Raw genomic sequence first — 6,663 nt, forward strand, 5'->3', positions numbered from 1 at the left:
CAGGCCCATCAGGGGCAGGGCTGGCCAGGGGGAGGGGCTGCAGGAGGTTGGCCAGCCGGCCCTGCCCCCTATTGGGATGGTGGGGGGCGATCAGGGGCAGGGCTGGCTGGGGGGAAGGGCCACGGGGGGATTGGCTGGCTGCCCAGCCCTCAATCGGGGTGGGAGAGGCCAATCAGAGGGGGGGTCGGCTAAGGGGAGGGGCCATGGGAGGTTGGCTGGCTGGCCCTACCTCCCTATCAGGCCGGTTCACTATTTATCGACATTTCAAATATGCAAACCCTTTAATGTAGCACTCGCAGTTCTAAAAATTATCTCACGGATATTCTTGTACATTACGCAAAGCTATATATACAAAAAATGTCTACTCTTGTATTATTTATAATAGCAAAAATAGTGAGTAATCTAAATGACCATCAGTTGAGGATTTATTAAATAAATAGTTGCTTAACTACACAATGGAACATTTTGCTGCCATTTTTAGAAAGAAGTAGATTTGTATATGCTGAAATGGAACATTCTCCAAGATGTACTATTAAATTAAAACACCAAGATTCAGGGAGAAAAAAGGTGTGTGTGTGTGTGTGTAGTAGGAAAGTATCAATGACAATTACTTCTGAGTAAAAGTCCTGAGATTCTGGACTAGAAGGGAGACTAGTTTTTCAAACCTGACTACCAGTTTGAACTGGTTTGACTCCCCCCAGCCCACATGTACTTCTATTACTTTCACTAGAGGCTGGTGCACGAATTCGTGCACGGGTAGGGTGGGGGGGGTCGAGGGGACAATTTGCATATTAGCCTTTTATTATATAGGATTTTAAAAGTATCCAGCTTGGCTATAGCTGGTTTGGCTCAGTGGATAGAGCATTGGCCTGTGGACTGAGGAGTCCCAGGTTCGATTTCGGTCAAGGTCATATACCTTGGTTGCAGGGGCATCCCCAGTGGGGAGTGTGCAGGAGGCAGCTGATCGATGTTTCTCTCTCATCAATGTTGCTAACTCTCTATTCCCTCTCCCTTCCTCTCTGTAAAAAATCAATAAAATATATTTTTTTAAAAAGAAGGTATCCAGCTTGGAAAAAATACTCTTATCCAACTCAAACCCTGCACTTCAAAACTGCTGCAAAGACCTCTTCACTGATGCCCATAAACTGAACTGCTACTGTGTCAAGCACTATGCTCTGCTTTATGCACAGTTCTGCTTTACATGTATTTTCATGTATGAGGTAAGTAAGGATCAGTATCTCAGTTTTATTGCTGAGGAAACAAAGACATAAGAAAATTAAGTAACTTCCTATGATGATTATTTTATGGGCTAACTTGGTACCCAGTTATTTAACTAAACACCAAATCAAATCTAAGTGTTGCTGCCAAGATATTTTGTGGATGTGGTTACTATCTACAATCAGTCGACTTTTACATGAAGATTATCCTCAATAATCTGAAGAGGCTTCTTCCAATCAGTTAAAAAGGCCTTAAGAACAAAACTGAGGTTTCCTAAAGGAGAAAGAAATTCACCTATAGACTGCTGTTTCAGCTCCTACCTGAAAGTTTCCAGCTTGCTGACCTGCCCTGTGGATTCCCGTCCCCACAATCCCAAAAGCCAATTCCTTGCAATCAATCAATCCCTCCCTCCCTTGCTTCCTCCCTCCCTCGCTCTTCCACTCCCCATATCCTCCTACAGGTTCTGTCTCTCTGGTAAAGTCCTGACTGACACACTTCCTGAAATCACAGGGCTAAATGGGGTTCAAATCTAGGTCCATCTAGCTTCAGAGTTCAGAGTATTTGTCTCTCCACCAGATGTCAGAGTGAGCTCGACAAAACACATATTGGTTCATGTCACCAGCCCATGTGAATCCCTTTATTAAATCCATCTCCCAGAGGATAAAATAAAAAACTCCTAGCATGGCTGTGCTTGCCAAATCTCTTTTGGCTGAAAGTAGAAAAAGATGCAACTCAAACTGGGCTTAAGGAAATTTAAGGAGAAGGAGGTTATGTACATTTATTGCCTCATGTGATGAAGAAGTTAAGCAGAAATGCTGATTTCGCCAGGACTAGTTTCTCTCCATCTCTCAGGTTTGCATTATTATTATTATTATTATTATTATTATTATTATTAATTTCTGGTCTCTTTCTTGGTCATGCTGTGTGGTGCTGTATTTCCAGCCTGCACACTCCTAGGTTCAGTCCTAGAAAAAGGGGAACTCATTTCTCCCATATGTTAAGTACAAATTGTAAGAAAAATTGAGAGTTTGGGGCTTTAAGTGGTCTAATGTGGACATGTGTCACTGTCAGCAGTGTTGTGCCAAGCATTGGTTGGTCTGGACTGTGTGTGAAATGGGACCTTCCCTGACCAACCAATATGGACTGAGAATAAGGTGGAGTAAATCCCTGAGTGAAAATCAAGGGTTGCTACTGGAAGTACATGAAAAAATGCTAAGCAGTCCAAAATGTCCACTTCAGTAATATCCAAGGTCAGACATCACCTGGCCTTTATCCCACACCTTCTCCCACCACCCCATACAACCTATGCTCCAGTTTTACCCAGACATTGGCCATTCCTTGAACATATCCCATCAATAAATGTTATTCCTCTATGCTGCCTTTTTCCTGCTATTCTATCTGTCTAAAATACCATTCCTTCCCATCCTCCATCCTAGAAATGATTACCTTTTCTTTAAGACCATCTCAAACAACAACTTCTCCAGAAAACCTGTGTAGATATAGGTATCTCCAGCTGAATTACCCTCTCCCTCTTCTTCGTTTCTATGGAGGTATTTTTGTTTCTATACGGAGCACTTAGCACATTCCTCCTGGTATTATGGCGATTTAGGCACCTAACTAGTTTCTCCTAGTCTGAGTTCCTGGAGGGGACAATAAATTACCTGTATAACCCTCACAGTGCCCACAAGAGTGTCTTGAATATACAGGATGTCCCAAAAATATGTACATACACACGTTGAATAATTATAAAAGTAGTGTTTATTAAAATACATTTCATTTTCAAAATTGAGCTGTAGGCTGTTAAAGTGTGTATACATTTTTTTGTGACATACTAGATTTATTTGTTTGAGTAAATGTTTATGAAGCATGGTCAGTTGGTGTGGCTCAGAGGTTGAGTGTTGGACCTTGAACCAAGAGGTCACAGTTCGATTTCCCACAGACGTACAAAGGATTGTAAAAAACTATGAACAACTCTACTCCAACAAACTGGACAACCAGCATGTCAAACTCCCAGCCAGCGGGCCACGTGCCTCATTTAATTTACTGTTGAAATTGAAGCAGTAATCAAAAAAAACTTCCAACAAACAAAAGCCCTGGTCTGGACGGCTTCACAGGGGAGTTTTACACATTCAAAGAAGAATTAAAACCTATCCTCCTCAGACTATTCCAAAAAATTCAAGAGGAAGGAACACTTCCAAACTCTTTCTATGAAGCCAGCATTACCCTAATACCAAAACCAGATAAAGACACTACAAAGAAAGAGAATTACAAGCCAATATCCCTCATGAACATAAATGCCAAAACCCTTAACAAAATTCTAGCAAATCAGATCCAGCATTACATTAGAAAGATCATGCACCATGACCAAGTGGGATTTATTCTGGGGATGCAAGGATGGTACAATATCTGCAAATCAATAAATGTTATCCGTCACATAAACAAATTGAGAGACAAAAATCACATAATCATATCAATTGATGCAGAAAAAGCATTTGACAAAATCCAACACCCTTTCTTGATAAAAACTTGGATAATAGCTTGGTAGGATCTGATTCAACTTTAACAGGTTCTTTTTCAATATTACTTTATGTTAGTAAAATGTTTAGCCCACAGAGTGCCCAATACATTGTCAACATCTTTATTTAGGGTCTTCATTAAATATAATGGAGAAAGGAAACATGTAACAGATAAAACTTGATTAGGAAGAGACAAGTTCTCTGGAACCTCAAAAAACAGTCTACTTGGCATGCATTTAATTTTACAATTTCCATTTGAAAAGATGTGGACATCCTTGGGAGTCTCTGCTTTTGTATTAGTTTTGTGTTGCTGCTCTAAACCCACTGTCTTAAAACAACTCCAATTTCTATGGGTTAGAAGGTTAACAGAGATCTCACAAGGCTGAAAATCAAGTACTGCATTAGGGCGGCAATTAGCAGGGGGTTCTAGTGGAGAATCTGTTTCCTTACCTTTTCCAGGGGCTCCCCACATTCCTTGGCAGTGGGCTCTTCCTCCAACCACCTCAGGTCTCTGCGGCCCTTTCCATAGCTGTGTCTCCGTCTGAATCTCTTCTGTCTCTCCCTCTTCTCTTCTAAGGACCCTTGTGAATACATTGGGCCCACCTGGATAATCCAGGATACGCTCTACTTTAAGGTCAGCTGATTCACACACTCAGTTCCCTCTACAAACTTAATTACCATTTGCCTTGTAATCTAAGATAGTCATAAGTTAAGATATGGACTTCCTTGGGGGGAAGCATTGCTCTGCCTACCATACCCTATTACATTTCCTGGGGTGATATAGAAGAGAAAGGCCCAAGGATTTTAGTTAATGTCTGGGAGCTAGGGAAACTCTGAGGGTTATTTGAATAGTTACCATCCTTATTTTTTTTCTTAAAGCTGAGGCAGTTGGAGAACATTATTAATAGTTTAAGGTGAGTCTGGTAAGTTTTCAAAACACCTACCGGGTAAATTAATGAGCACTGCATGCAAGTTAATTTGATATCTTACTGTGTGAAGAGAAAGAGACAACTGTGTTTGGTGTTTCTCATTAGAGACAATACTTCTAGCTTTTCTAGTGGAAATAAGTTTGCTTTCTGACTTTAGAGACTGCCTGTTTTCTTGAGCTCTGCATTATTACTTCTTAAAATTGTAGTTATCAATAGTTTTGGTGCTACTTTGAATTATTAGGAAGAAGGGGCATGAGTGGGGGGATGGAGGTAATGGGGGGTAGTGGGGAATAAGGACACATATGTAATAACTTAATAAAAAAAATTTTTTTTAAATAAAAAAGCTTTTACCAAAAAAAGGGGCCCCTTTGCCGCCCTGCTCCCCTTGGCCGCCTTGGCCCCCTTTTGGCTCCCTGGCCCCCCTTTGCCTCCTGAATCTCTTCTGTCTCTCCCTCTTCTCTTCTAAGGACCCTTGTGAATACATTGGGCCCACCTGGGTAATCCAGGATATGCTCTACTTTAAGGTCAGCTGAGGGAACACACTCAGTTCCCTCTGCAAACTTAATTACCATTTGCCTTTTAATCAATAAAAAAAAAATTTTTTTTTAATAAAAAAAGCTTTTACCAAAAAAAGGGGCCCCTTTGCCCCCCCTTGCCTCATGTTTCAGGGGACATTATTTAACAGTTAAACTTCTTTTGTAATATAAAAACTTAACTAGTAGTTATTTTAGAAATACCATTGAAAATAGAATGACATTTATTAATTATATTAAAAGAACATAGATGTGAATATTATAAAGGAGTTTACTGCCATGAATACTTAGGTAACATGGCCAACTCCTGAACTAATACATATGAACCCACAACAAACACCCCAGGAATAATAAAATCCTTAGTTCTTATCATAGCTTCATTTGTCTTCTATTGTTTCAGTCTCCAAATACATCCGGCCAAGTGCTGCATTAGGGCGGCATATAAAAGCATCAGTTTTATCCTCCAACTCTGTTAATTGTTCCAATGAAGACACACAAGGATAATGGTTTTTTAACATATCAGGCAATTTAGAAGTCTTGTTTTGAAGTCTCTGAGAACGTCTAACTGGTGTTAGAAACTTGAGCTTTTTAGATGTAGAATTTATTTCGTCAAACTGCATTTTCTTTTTTACACTTTGCAAGTATGGTGTAGTAGACACAATATATTTAATTAAGCAATCCCCCCTAGTTTCTTTGTTGGGGGTTTTAACATCATTGGTTGGATCTTTTGTTTTGTGTACTTGCTCTTTTTTACAATCTTGAAATACCACATTTCTATGATGTTTATTTTCCATTTCAGGTTTTCCTGACTCTAGATTAACACCAATATCTTCAATGTTGACTTCTTGGATTTTTTCCTTGGTTGCACAAGCCTCCTCAGGATTTTCTCCAAATTTAACTTTTTCTTGACTCCTCATTGTTAGAATATCTGCAATTACATGTCGCATTTCTTCAATAGGCTGAGCTCCTGCCAGGATGGCCTTCTCAAAGATTGAGATAATATTTTCGATAGAACTTGTGAGTGGTTCAAGACGTGCAAGGCATATCCAATACTTAACAAGTTTTTTGGCATCTGGAATATTTTTAATCAGGTCACTCAGTATGTTTAATACTTCTTCTTTGGGGCATCCCTCATTAATCAGGTTTAGGCATTCAGAAAATGTCTTGTTTACTTTTTCAGTAAGTAATCTTTGTTCATCTTCTTCTGCCAGGGTAGTCCAAAATGACCCAACTGGTTTTTCATTCTGTCCTTCAGGTTTAGGCTGGGTTATTACTGAGCTAGGAGGCCTTTTCAACATTTTTCCTTTGCTAGCTCTCCACTCACTCAGACGAGCTTTTCTTTCTTCTACGGTTTCTTTGGGCTGAGCCCTTCTATTGATAGTTGCTTTTGCTATAGTATGCCTGCACTGGTCAATGGTTTTTGACTTTTCTATCTGTTTGATATTAGAAGATGAAGCAGGCCTGGCT

General features: G+C 40.0%; 1 pseudogene across 1 annotated transcript in view; it reads right to left on the reverse strand.

Annotated features, from left to right (window-relative positions):
• Positions 1 to 5,397: 5,397 nt before the first annotated feature.
• The window catches only part of LOC102257276, a 2,346-nt pseudogene continuing 1,080 nt past the window's right edge, over positions 5,398 to 6,663 (reverse strand). The window contains exon 2 of the transcript XR_001359827.1: positions 5,398 to 6,661. The product of XR_001359827.1 is annotated as a cytoskeleton-associated protein 2 pseudogene (transcript). The remainder of the gene's footprint in view (positions 6,662 to 6,663) is intronic.

The sequence above is a fragment of the Myotis brandtii genome, unplaced genomic scaffold, assembly GCF_000412655.1.
Source record: "Myotis brandtii unplaced genomic scaffold, ASM41265v1 scaffold704, whole genome shotgun sequence".
In the NCBI taxonomy this organism is placed as follows: domain Eukaryota; kingdom Metazoa; phylum Chordata; class Mammalia; order Chiroptera; family Vespertilionidae; genus Myotis; species Myotis brandtii.